Below are 14,990 nucleotides of genomic sequence, written 5' to 3' on the forward strand. Positions count from 1 at the left end.
CACCCAAAACGATGCGTTTTGAACTCTACCTTTGTGGGCCTCAGGAAACAGATCAAGTGTAGCAGATTTGGGCTTCCGTGGGTCATTGAGCTGGGCTAAACTGAGTCCGGAAAGGTATAATCCTTCTTTTTGGTTTGGGTTTGTTTCAATTAACTTTTGGTCTAACCTATTTTGTTAAATAAAATGCATTTTTTTGTTATAATTTAAACCATATTAGGAAAGGTTATTTACATATAATTATATATATATAACATGAATACTTATTTTAATGTTAGAAAATCAAAATAAACAAAAAAAAAACAAAATAATGATACTAAAAATAAAAAAACTAATAGTAAAGATGTATAGTTTAGAAGAACATATATATATATATAGTATATATATATATATATAATCATAATACAATAGTAAGAAAATTAATAATAGATTTAGTTTTTTTTTAAAAAAATAGTAACTAATAATAAGCAAATGAGAAGAATAAAAAAGAAAAGAAAAAAAGAGAGAAAAGAAAGAATTTATACTTAAGGTTACAAGTCTAAACGGTGTCGTTTTGAAAGAGTGAAGGGAAGACAAATCCTAGCGCAAGAAGATGTCGTTTTGAGGAAAGAAAGGGAGTTGCGTTGTGGGCACCAAACGGTGCATTTTGGAAGAAGACTTGGTGGACCATAACAGACAAGCTTCCTTCTTGTGAATTGCTCTTGGCCGAGTGAGGTAAAACCCTATATTTTGTTAGTGGGTTTTGATTGTGTTTNGAGACGAATTTTCATCGAAGCGTCGGGATAAATCCAAATTTTATACTCTGATACCCATTAGTCCGAACAATTGCTGTTTAAAATAATATACATAAATAATAATAATAAATATATAAATAAGGTAATAAATCACCTTAAATTATCAAACATGTTATTATTACCAACCAACTAATTGATAAACATGGTCATGTAGATATCATCATTTTATACTGTCATAGCATGCCACATTTATCTTGTTGATGGGGCGGGAATTTCAATGATGGGATTTCCCCGAGGAACTTGTAGAGACGAGTTTTTTCGGGGATATCTTTAGGTGAGGAAAATTTCGAAACTTCACCAAAGCGTTGGGATGGTCTTTGAATTATTTTCCAATAAAAGATTATTGACCCCATTATTTAAAACAAACAAATCATGACATCATTTTACGCTCGCATCATGTGCATATGTAAAACCTAATAAAAGACTCAATCAGCCAACTTGATAAAAATTAGTTAATAAGCAAGGATTGAGAAAATATAGGAATAAAATCAAAAGTAGGCTATAATAGGATAACTTAAGATTAAATGGTACCATTTGTGGAACGGGCACTACGGAAGTGCTAACCCTTCTCCGTGAGTAACTGTACTCTCTAACCCAAATCTAAAAGATATGTAGACCAATTTATCGTTCTTTCGACAAACCTAAAATTAATTTAGGATTTTGTCGAGTAGAACAAAATAAGGTGGCCAATCACACCTAGAAAAAAAGATTGGTGGTGACTCCCAAACTACACTACGTCTAGCGATCGGGTTCCCGGACCTGCACGTTGCAACAGATTGGCGACTCCACTGGGGACATCGAGAGTCAAGCCGTTAATTAATCATAAGTTATCTTAAGTCTTAAATAATTTGTTGTTTTCCCTAGCATCAATTTTGCATATTTTTGTTTAATGCATTCATTTATTTTGCTATTATTACTTCACTGTTTTTAATAATTGCTGGGATTTTAGGATAAAGGGAGTGTGAAATTATTGGTCCGAGGTCAGTATATTCCTTCTCACACACCACACGTCTTGCATTCATGCATAAGCCTTCCACTTGGGCTTTGTCCTTAATTAGTAGCGGGTTAAGTAGCTACGCTCTTGTGAGGTGATAACCTCCGCATGGGCTAGTGGAGACTCCCACTCAGATTGAACCTAATCCGTTTGAAGCCTATAATGGGTGAGGATCGGGGTGCCTTACTAGTCTATGTGGACGACAGTGAGGAGTGATTTGGGAACCTTTAGCACCATTTTTAACCCAAACTCAGCATGTAAAATACTGAGAGTCACCTTTACCTAGGTAGAGCTTCACCCGTGAGAATATACCTTTTGACTAGGTACACATGAAGGAATTTTCATAATCCCCTTGCTCTAAATTCTTCTCCGCAAAGTAATAAAGGTATCATGTTATTAATTATTTTTATTCATTTCTTTAATCAGAATAACTTTTGGAATTCCTATTTACTGTACTAACTTGAACTTTTTGTCATTTTGCATATGCATATTTGCATCATAATTTTGCATATAGGAAAAGTATTTGTCACCTGACAACCATTGACAAAGTAGATCCAATTGCACACATGGAGTCATCATGGCCATCTTCAAGTTACGATGGAATATACGAAGTAACTCAGCACATGGCGAGTGCCCAACAAAGTGAGGGAGATTACTTGTCAAAAGATCACTTCTCATCACTACCTGATAGGGTCCACATTGATCTTAACCAGAATGACTTCACTGATCTGCTTGACATATGGGATAGATGGGGGGCCACCACTCGAGCAAGTTTCGATAAGAAATATGGCCACATAGCTCAGCTCCTTAAGGTCCAAATTGATGAACAGTTGTTGAAGGCCATTGTACAATTTTGAGATCCGTTGTATAAATGCTTTGTGTTTAATAAGGTGGATATGGTCCCCACAATTGAAGAGTACTCAGCTCTCTTACAAGTTGATCTTGATAATCCAAACAAAATATATTTGAGAGGACAAAAGACCGGACACAGGCAAAAGTTAGCCAAGATGATGGGTATTACCTCGAGGGAAGTTGACCAAAACCTAAGGAAAAAGAGGGACAATGAATGTATCCCATGGAGTTTTCTACGTAGCTATATCATGAAGCATCAGGACACCGAGCAAGACAGCTTGTGACGACCTTAGGGATTTATGGGCTAGTGATCTTTCCCAAAGTTTTAGGGCATATAGAGGTCAGAATTATAGATTTCTTCAAGCAAGTTATCAACAAGGCCAACCCTTCACCTTTTATTCTAGCAGAAACTCTCAAATCACTAAATTATTGTCTAAGAAAGGGGGAAGGACGATTTGTGCGATGCGCACAACTTCTTTCCATTTGGATAGTGAGTCACTTTGAGTGTAAGGTCGAGAGGTTCAAGAAGCCATTTCATCCTCAAACTGCCCCTGTCAGAGAATTTTGTGAAAGTGAATGGCCAGAAAATAAGACTAAGGAGCAATGGATCTCTAGGCTTTGAAAACTCATGAGCGTGTAAGTAACGTGGAGAGCTCCGTGGATGCCTCATCGCCTGGTCTTGTACAAATGCGAAGATGAACCTTGGGTGCCGTTAATGGGGCCATGGGGAGCAATCAGCTACGCCCCAATCATGGTAAGAAGACAATTTGGGTCAGAGCAGTTTGTGCTGAGGACACATAGACTTAATACTTTGGAATTTGCCTATGGAGAGTCGGGTTTTCTGAAAAGGATTGAGGAGATTGTGTGAGCTTGGAAGAAAACCAGCCGAGTCGACCAAGGGAGGTACACTAATGAAGTAACTACTGGATATCTGATATGGCATGCCCAACGAGTTAAGGATATGGTATACCTGAAGGAAAATACACTTCATGGTCCAGTTAATCTGGAACCACGAGATGCTTTGCTCGAAAGTGAATTGGCTCGAGAGAAGTCCGAAGTTGAAAATTCCATTTGGAGACAACGATATGAAGATCTCCAAAAAGAATGTGAGAAGATGAAAAAGAAAGCAGTTGAGTAGAGAAAGAAAGTCCGAAAAATAGAAAGTGATTGGGAGAAGAAGTATCAAAGCCTGTATAGCAAGTTTTCTAACACGACCAATGAACTTCAAAGGGAAATACAAGTGAAAGAAAACCAAGGTAATGAGCTTCAAGTGTATAATGATGGACTAAGAAATCAAGTGCGATTCCAATAAGAGTCCACCCAATTATTAAGACAAGAGTATGAAGAGCTCGAAAGGGTCATGACAACTTATCAACAGGAATATGAATGCCTCAAGCAAGAGAGCACCCGGATTCGAGAGCGGGGTGAATCATACAAACAAGCTTATATGAAAAAACACGACCAGATGGATTACTTGGTTAGGCAAATGAGGGAAGTGGCTTACAAGGCAAGAAGCATGGCTAGGAAAACAGATATATTGAGGAGTCAGGTCTTTCCGATTGAGAAACGAGAGCAACAGTTGATTAAGTATCTTGATGAAGTGTATAACCATTACGACAAAATTGGTGAATATTTCTAGATATAAAAGATGACTCTTGAATTGTAATCAAAGACAATATCTTATGCAATGGATTACTTTGTTGATGGGTGTTATGTGACGAGTACTTTTAGTACATGATCATTCATTTATACATGCATAAATCCTCATTTCATGATAATAAGTTTTTTTGTCTATAAATAAAGATAATTGGTGCATTTTTTTCATCTCATTCATGCAAAAAAAAAAAATACATCTAATTCATGTTTATGATTTAAAAATAAGGATTCCAAGATAGATCGACAACCTAAAATCGGTGACCAACGTGTTCATAATACACATCGACGAGCAAGAATCATGGAAGAAGAACAAAGGGAGTGAATGGATAAGATAGAAAAAGCTCAAGAAGAAATGAGAGAGCAATTAGCAAAGATGATGGAATTGATGATGAGCTTGAGTAAAGGAAAAAAAGTGGTCAAAGAGTCCGTTCCACCAAAAAACCCATCAGCATAAGACATTGGAAACTCAAGGGATGATCCACCTTATCCCCCAGGGTTTACACCACCCCACGCCCAAACTTTTCAAAGGGTCCATCCTCAAGTGATGCCATTTGTTTATTACAATGTACCACCCCCAATAGGCCATCAACAGACTCATGGGCAATTTGGGTCGAATTCCTATATGAATCTTGTTGAACCAATACCCGTTCCAGATTTAGACGATCTAAAAGAGCAAGAGAAACTAAGAAAGAGCTCATCACAAACAAGAGAAAATGAAAAAGATCAAAAAAAGTATGATTTGTTAGAAGAGTGCCTTCATGCTATTGAAGGAGTTGATAGGTTCGGTACTATGGACGTGGTCGCACGATGCTTAGTGCCCGATGTACTGATCCCTACCAAGTTCAAAGTTTCGAAATTTGAAAAATATAATGGAACAAAATGTCCGATGGCACATATTACTATGTATTGTCAGAAGATGGCTACACAATCTCATGATGACAAGCTACTGATCCATTTTTTTCAAGACAGCTTGACTGGGTCAGTTGCTCGGTGGTACGTACAGCTAGATTGAAATCGTATTAAGACTTGGAAAGATCTAGCCAGAGCCTTCATAACCCAATACAAGCATGTGGCTAAATTAGCTCTTGATCAGTTGTCATTGCAAACTATGGAAAAGAAGCAAAGTGAGAGCTTCAAGGAATATGCCTAAAGGTGGAGGGATACAGCAGCGCAAGTTCAGCCACCTCTCACTGATAAAAAAATGACTGTGTTATTCATAAACACTCTTCGAGCTCCATTTTATGAGCGCTTGATCGGCAATGCCACGAAAAACTTTATAGATTTGGTCTTATCTGGAGAAATAATCGAAGGAGCTATCAAAAGTGGGAAAATTGAAGGGCATGAAGTTGCTAGCTCAAAGAAAGGGAGTATGCGGAAGAGAAAAGAAAGGGATGTACAAGCAATCGCCCACGATAGACAACAAACCCACAACTTTAGCCCATATCACCCCGTACCGCCCATACCAACCTTTCTATCCGAACATAGGCAACATCGCACAAAACTCATATGTGTACCAACCTGCCCCACAACTAACATTTCAGACCAATGTTCTCCCACAAGCTCCACCACCAAGACCGGTAACTTCAACCAATAATCCTAGTAACAGTCAAAGAGAACCTAAAACTACCCTAGAAAAACCTAAGTTTGACCCTATCCCAATCCCTTACACTACATTGTTGCCACAACTCATAAAAAATCGACTCCTTGCTCGAACCCCTTTAAACCGCTCCGACCTTCTTTTCTGAAATGGTATGACCCGAATACGCATTGTGATTATCATTTTGGAATTCAAGGACATTCCACGGAGAATTGTACTGCATTAAAACATAAGGTCCAAGTGCTCATTAAGGCAGGACTTTTAAATTTTGCTAAAAAGGACAATTCAAATATTGATGGGAATCCCTTGCCTAACCATGAAAGTCCGACAGTGAACGCCATACATGAAAGGATGATTTAAAGGGTGAAAATGAGTATTGATGAGATTCAAACGCCAATGGATGAAGTGTTTAAGGTGTTGTTCATAATAAATGCCATCATTCTAAAGTCCATAAACACAAAAAAATTAGGGCATAATCTCACTCATTCTTACAAATTTCATATGGGGGCAGTTGGGCATTTCATTCGAAATTGTAATGGCTTTTGTTGTAAATTGCAAGAATTGATGGATTTGTCAGTAATTGAGTTTTATGAAGAAGGCGAAGAGGATTTGGTTGGAACCATAAATGAAGATACCCTAGCTGAAGTGGCATCAAGTTCATCTAGGGTGAACAAACCTAAACCTCTCACCATCTTTTATGAAGAAAACAAGAGTCCGATGAATGATACATCCCCTACTATTGTCGAAAATGGCATTACCATCGAAATTCCCAACCCATTCCCATACAAGAGTGAGAAGGTTGTTCCTTGGAATTATGAATGTAATATCTTAGGTATGGCTCCCCTTGCTTCCCAAGTATCTTCTACAGATTTAACCGACGTGGGAGGTAAAACGCGAAGTGGATGATGTTATTTTCCTGAGATTACAGAAAGGGTTGAAAAAGAAAAATCCAAACAGAGAGAAAATCTGAAAGAAGCAAGTACCTTTCTCAAGGACCAAACCACCGAACCTCCAGTCATTCCGAACAATGACATTAAAAAGTCTATTACGGAGAAAGAAACAGGTGAATTTCTCAAATTTATCAAACATAGTGAGTATAGTGTGGTGGAGCAATTAACAAGAATGTCTGCTCACATCTCATTGTTATCTTTGCTTTTGAATTCGAAAGCACACAGGAATGTGCTACTCAAGGTCTTGAATCAAGCTTACGTGGCTCATGATATATCGATGGAAAAGTTGGACCATATCTTGGGAAACATTATAGTGGGGAACTTCATTGCCTTTAATGATGAGGAAATTCCATCGACTGGCCGGGGAAGTAACAAAGCTTTGTACATTACCATCAAATGCAAGGACCACGCCGTGCCTAGGGTCTTGATCGACAATGGCTCAACTTTAAATGTCATGCCTCGCTCTACTTTAACCAAGTTGCCTATAGAGATGTCTTATATGAGAACCAGCCACATGGTTGTAAGGGCTTTCAACGGGACCACAAGGGAAGTGGTATGGGATATTGAACTACTGATAAAAATTAGCCCTTGGATTTTTGAGGTCCAATTTTAAGTCATGGACATTGCCCCGTCTTACAATTGCTTACTAAGGCATCCATGGATTCATATGGCGGGAGCCATACCATCTTCCCTTCATCAAAAGGTTAAATTCATAGCTGAGGGCCAATTGATAAGTGTATCTATGGAGGAAGACATACTGGCTATTCAACCCTCATCTGCTCCCTATGTAGAAGCAGCAAAAGAAGTCCCAGAATGCTCTTTCAGATCTTTTGAATTTATTAATGCCACTTATGTAGGGGAAGGAGAAGTGATACCAACTCCTTGTTTGTTGTAGCAACTAAAATGGGGGTTAAGCAAATAGTGAGAAAAGGATGTCATGCCGATTTGGGGCTAGGAAAGAATTTACAAGGAATTAGCCATCATTTGACTCCAATCAAGAATGAGGAAAAGTTTGGTTTGGGGTACAAACCTACCAAAAAAGAGAGAAAAAAATTGGTAGCCCAAAAGAAGATTAAAAAGATGGTTCAGCTTGAAGGAAAAAAGGAAGAATTTTAGAAAAAAACAATTCCCTTCTTGTATGAAACCTTCCGATTTGCGGGGTACATTCATACCAAGGCATCAAAGGAGGTCAATTAAGTTCTACGGATGTTTGATGAGCTATCAATCCATATGATCAAAGATGAAGAACCTAACAAAAAGGTCCTTGTGGTGTATCCAGTACTACTAGGAGAGGAGTTAACTAATTGGACAGCCACGAAATTGCCCATCATCTTTAAGTCTTTGGAAATGTAATGAATGATTTTACCTAAATGCCTATGCCCAAGGGCATTAGGAGTAATTTTTTGTTTAAGTAGGGTATTCTGTTGCCTTAATTAGTTAAATAAATGACAAAGCATGATGTGTTTCATAATTCATTAACCTTTTCGCATATTTCCTTTTTATTTATTCTTTTAGCTAATAAATACTTGCCTACACACATGTTCGATTTTACCTATTTGCAGGTCTTTAAATAATGAACACGAAGACAATCTAGAAAACAATTTGAATGTTTATTTCAAGAAAGTTTCAAATGTTGATGAATTGAAAATTGAAGAGGAAGTGGATGTCTATGACTTACCCCTTGATTTGTCGAGAATGTTGGAACAAAAGGAAAGAGAGATTTTACCTCATCAGGAACTCACAGAAATGATTAACCTCGAAAATGGGGAAGAAAAGAAAGAGGTTAAGATTGGCACCTTGCTATTACTTAATGAACGGCAGAAGCTAGAAGTACTGCTCCATGAATATGTAGATGTGTTTGCTTGGTCATATCAGGACATGCCATGTCTTAGTACTGACATTGTTGTCCACAAGTTACCTTTGAGACCAGATTGTAAGCCTATTAAATAGAAATTGAGAAGGATGAAGCTAGAATTGTTGCTGAAAATTAAAAAAACAAGTAAAGAAGCAATTTGATGTTGGGTTCTTGAAGGTGGCCAAGTATCCTGAATGGGTGGCTAATATAGTTCCAGTTCCTAAGAAGGATGGAAAAGTTAGAATGTGCGTTGATAACAGAGATTTGAACAGAACGAGTCTAAAGGATAGCTTTCTTTTGCCACATATCGATACTCTTGTGGACAACACAACAAAGCATGCTTTATTCTTATTTATGGATGGTTTTTCTAGGTACAATTAGATTAAAATGGCACCCGAAAATATGAAAAAAACAACGTTCGTAACCATGTGGAGAACGCTTTGTTATAAAGTAATGCCATTTAGATTGAAGAATATAGATGCCATCTACCAAAGGGCAATGGTAGCTTTGTTCTACGATATGATGCATAAAGAGATAGAAGTATATATGGATGACATGATTGCAAAATCTCATACAGAAAGGAATCATACTGTCAATCTCAAGAAGCTGTTCAAGAGATTGCGAAAGTTTCAACTCAAGTTGAATCCTGCAAAATGTACTTTTGGTGTTACTTTTGGGAAATTGTTGGGGTTCATAGTAAGTGAAAAGGGAATTGAAGGGGACCCGAATAAGATACGAGCTATTCAAGAGCTACCACCTCCTAAAACGCAAAAAGAAGTGAGAGGATTTTTAGAGAGGTTGAATTACATTGCTCGATTTATATCCCAACTCACTTTCAAATGTGATCCAATCTTCAAGCTGTTTCGAAAGTGAGACCTAGAATAGTGGAATAAGGAATGTCAGATAGCCTTTGATAAAATCAAAGAGTATCTCACAAATCCACCGGTGTTGGTACCACTAACGGCTAAAAAACTTTTATTTTTGTATTTGACCGTGAATAAGAATTCGATGGGATGTGTATTGGGGCAACATGATGAAACTAGAAAGAAAGAACAAGCCATATACTACTTGAGTAAGAAATTCAAGGAGTATGAGTCCAAATACTCTACGCTCGAAAAGATGTATTGTGCACCAGCATGGACCGCCTAGAGGCTCCGACAATATATGTTGTATCACACAACATGGTTGGTGGCCAAATTGGATCCCATCAAGTATATTTTTGAAAAACTTGTCTTGTCTGGAAGAATAGCACGGTGGCAAGTTCTACTATCTGAGTATGATATCGTGTATGTGTCCCAAAAATCAATCAAAGGGAGTGCCATCGCTGATTTCCTCACAGATCGAGCTACTGAGGATTATGAACTTGTAAGTTTCGATTTTTCAGACAAAGATTTGATGGCCATCTTGCACATAGAAAAGGATAGTCCCAATGAACTTAATCCATGGAAAATGTATTTTGATGGAGCATCTAATGCTTTGGGGCACGAAATTGGGGCAGTGTTGGTTTCTCCAAATGGAAAGTACTATCCAGCCACAGCGAGATTGAATTTCAATTATACTAATAATATAGTGGAGTATGAGGCGTTGGTAATGGGATTACAAGCAGCAATCGAGATGAAGGTCGGCACGATAGAGGTTTACGGAGATTCGGCTTTGGTGATATGTCAAATGAGAGGCGAATGGGAAATTAGAGATTCTAAACTAGTTCCATATCAAAAGCTGGTTACAGAATTAAGCACACAGTTCAAGAAAATTAGCTTCAACCATTTGCCTCGAAAAGAGAATCAAATTGCTAATGCTTTGGCCACTCTCGTAGCGATGTTCAAAATAAAAGAAGCGGCTAATGTACGCCCTTTTGATTTAGAAGTTTGTGAAGTCTTCGCACACTGCTTGAATGTTGAAGAAGAGGTTGATGGTAAACCGTGGTATCATGATATCGTGCAATACATCAAGCACCAAGCATATCTTGAGAATGCCACGGACAATGACAAGCGAATTCTTAGAAGATTAGCAATGGGTTTCTTCCTTAGCGAAGAAGTGCTCTATAAAAGAAGTCAGGATCAAGTACTTTTAAGATGCGTGGATGCTACTGAAGCCAACAAAATAATGGAAGAAGTCCACGAAGGAACTTGTGGAGCTCACGTTAATGGATATATATTGGCCAGACAAATTATGAGAGTTGGGTATTATTGGTTGACATTAGAATCAGACTGCATAAACTTTGCTCGAAATGTCACAAGTGTCAGATTTATACAGATAAAATCCATGCTCCACCAACCCCATTGCATGTTTTCACGGCGCCTTGGCCATTTTCAATGTGGGGAATGGATGTGATTGGGCTTATTACGCCAAAAGCCTCTAATGGACATCGATTCATATTGGTGGCCATTGATTATTTCACGAAATGGGTAGAAGCGACTTCCTATGCCAATGTGACTCAAAAGTTGGTGTGCAGGTTCATCCAAAGGGAGATCATATGTCAGTATGGGCTTCCAAAAAGGATCATTATTGATAACGCAAGCAATTTGAGTGGTGCGATGGTGAAAGAGGTTTGCGCTAAATTCAAGATCAAACATCATAACTCGACAACTTACCGTCCGAAGATGAACGGAGCAATAGAGGCAGCCAACAAGAATATCAAAAAGATTATCGAAAAGATGACTGAAGTTTATAAAGACTGGCATGAGAAACTTCCTTTTGCCTTGCATGCATATCGAACTTCTGTGCGTACCTCCACAGAGGCAACTCCGTACTCATTAGTATATGGTACAGAAGCAGCTCTACCTGTTGAAGTAGAAATCCCATCATTGAGGGTGTTGATGGAAACATAATTAGGAGATGCTGAGTGGGTCTACTCTAGCTACGAGCAATTGAATCTGATTGAGGAGAAAATGTTTACGGCTTTTTGTCACGGCCAGATGTACCGACGATGGATGATGTGAGCATATGAGAAAAAAGTTCGTCACATGTAGTTTCGAGAAGGAGAGTTAGTTCTCAAGAGAATACTCCATAATTAGATTGATTTTCGAAAAAAGTGGATGCCAAATTGGGAAGGACCATATGTGGTAAAGAAGACTTTTTCAGGAAAAGCTTTGATTTTGGTTGATATGGATGGGGAGGATTTGCCTAACCCGATAAACATGGATATGGTGAAGAAGTACTATACTTTAAAAAAAAAGAAAAACGGAGGGGGTTCGTGCTGAAAACCTGAAAAGGGTAGCTCGACCTAAAGGAGGAGGCTCATGTTGAAAACCCGAAAAGGGGGGCTTGAGGCCAAAAAGTAGGAAGTTAGAATGAAATTTAAAGATGTCAGCCCGAATGGAACACAAGATTGAGATAGAAATACACTATGAATGGAGCTCCACAATTTCGAAAAACAAGGGAAGTTAAGGAGTTTGCAACCTACAGATTTGCTCAAAGCATCAATCAAGGACAATTCTTGAAGTCAAACATCAGATTGTTTTCTCTGAATGGTTTAAGTGTTCATTATTTAAAGATCTAATGTTTTCTCTGTAAATTCTCTTTGCCTTGAATTATTTAACTTCTCATATATGAAATTCTCCTTCGCCTCTTTATTTTGACCCTTTCGTTCTTTACCATCCCATGATTTCACATAATGATTATCATATAAATGAATGATGACTGGTAAAAGAAATAAACTAATTAAGCAAGAAATTACACTCATTGTTCAGCGAAAGACTTAATGATGAGGAAAAAGAATGGCAGAGCCTTAAACTTGAGGCAAAGTCAAATGTCAAAAGTGAGGGTGCTTAGGGAAAATCCAGAGTTATCTAAAGTTTCCAGAAGGGAAGTAAACAGGCAAAGATGATCGAAAGTTGTAGTGAAAAATCGGATGAAGCAAGAGAAAGGTATTGAAACCTTAATGAATTATAAACATGAAAGCATTCTATCATGCATACATGCCTAGCCATGCACATGATCATTTTCAAAACAAGAATCAAAATTAATTCATGTCCCAAGCTTCGAAAGTAGGAATCCGCTTGACCTAAAATGTTGAGGTCGTAAAACTTTGATAGAAAGATTTGAGTTTTTCATTGTGAAGTTGATCTAATTAAGTTGGCATCGGTGAATTAAATCGAACCTGTATTGAGATAGGTCGAACCTAAATTAAGTCTAGGAATTTTAATTTTTAAATCGAACCTATTGTAAAATAAGTCGAGCCTAGATTAAGTCTAGGAATCTTCAATTTTTAAATCGAACCTGTTGTGAGATAGGTCCAGCCTAGATTAAGTCTAGAAATTTTCAATTTTTAAATCGAATCTATTGTGAGATAGGTCGAGCCTAGATTAAGTCTAGGAATTTTTAATTTTTAAATCGAATTTGTTGTGAGATAGGTCGAGCCTATATTAAGTCTAGAAATTTTTAATGTTTAAAATCGAATCTGTTGTGAGATAGGTCGAACCTAGATTAAGTTTAGAAATTTTCAATTTTTAAATCAAATCTGTTGTGAGATAGATCGAGCCTAGATTAAGTCTAGGAATTTTAACTTTTAAATCGAACTTGTTGTAAGATAGGTCGAGCCTAAATTAAGTTTAAGAATTTAGATTTTTTAAATCGAACCTGTTGTGATATAGGTCGAGTCTAAATTAAGTTTAGGAATTTGAATTTTTAAATTGAACCTGTTTTGAGATAGGTTAACCTTAGATTAAGTTTAAGAATTTGAATTTTTAAATCGAACCTGTTGTGAAATAGGTCAAACCTAAATTAAGTTTAGAAATTTGAATTTTTAAATCGAACCTGTTGTGAGATAGGTCGAGCCTAGATTAAGTCTAGGAATTTTAATCGAACTTGTTCTAATATGGGTCAAGCTTAGATCAAGTCTAGAAATTTCAATTTTGTTTAAATCGAACTTATTTTGAGATAAGTCAAGCATAAATCAAATTGATTAAATCAACTGGCTTTGAGATAAGTCAAATGTGGTGTCTACGTCTTTGCACTATTCTTGATTCTCAAGAATGTACAAAGACGGGCAACTGTAGACACTCATTCAATAAAAATAAAAATAATAAATAATAAATAATCTAATAAAAATAAATAAAATAAATAAAAGAAAAAATAAATAAAAATAAAAATAAAAAAAGAAGAGTTTGGAGACCCGCATGGCCTCCTCAGTCAACAAAAACGGAGCATTAAATGCTCCTCTGGCAGTCTGGATTTAAAGATTCGTTCGGCAAATATGTTTTTGGCTTGAAGGCACCCATCCGAGATTCATGCTGAAAAGCATGATTGCCTTCTCCAGTTGTCCAAAAATTTGGACAACTGGGTTCTATAAGAACCCACAATTTCGCAAAACATGTGAGATTTGAAAAAAAACCACAGGAAACGAAAGAAAAAAAATCAAAAAAATCCTAAACATCTAGCAGCCAAGAACCACAATCCACAATCCACAAATAAAAAAAAAATTACAGAAAAAAGAAACAAAAATGGGGGAAATAGTGGGTAACTGAGGTTTTTCTGGTTTGTTTCTTTTGGAGGAAGAGCTGGTCATTTAGGGCCTGCAAACAAGGGGGGAACTCTTGAGGGTCTAGACTTGTTGATCTGCGGCAGAGAGAGAGAGAGAAAGGTTAGCTGCCAGCAAAGAAGAGAGGGGTCGGTGAAGAGAGAGAAAGATCGACGAGTTGGTGAGGGTACAATCATCGGTAGGAGAGGAAAAAGAGTTACCACCGGTTGGCTAAAAAGGCAAAAGGGGGGGCAAGTTTGAAGAGAAAGAGAAAGGGAAAATTTTAGAGAGAAGGTAGAGAGGGTGTGGCTAGAGAGAGAAAAATAAGGCAAAAAATGAGAGGAGAAGGGAAAAGGAAGGTTTAAATACTTAGGGTTAGGAGTTTCAAAACGACGCCGTTTTGGAAGGATTACAGTCTGCCAAACAAGCACCCAAAACGATGCGTTTTGAACTCTGCCTTGTGGGCCTCAGGAAGCAGATAAGGTGCAGTAGATTTGGGTTTCTGTGGGTCATTGAGTTGGGCTAAACTGAGCCTAGAAAGGTATAATCCTTCTCCTTGGTATGGGCTTGTTTCAATTGATTTTGGGTCTAACTCATTTTGTTAAATAAAATGTATTTTTTTGTTATAATTTAAACCATATTAGGAAAGGTTATTTATATATAATTATATATATATAATATGAATGCTTATTTTAATGTTAGAAAATCAAAATAAACAAAAAAAAAACACAAAAAATAATGATAGTAATAATAAAAAAAATAATAGTAAAGATGCATAGTTTAGAAGAACATAATATATATATATAATTTATATATATAATATATATAGTATAT

The sequence above is a fragment of the Theobroma cacao genome, chromosome 4, assembly GCF_000208745.1.
Source record: "Theobroma cacao cultivar B97-61/B2 chromosome 4, Criollo_cocoa_genome_V2, whole genome shotgun sequence".
Lineage (NCBI taxonomy): Eukaryota > Viridiplantae > Streptophyta > Magnoliopsida > Malvales > Malvaceae > Theobroma > Theobroma cacao.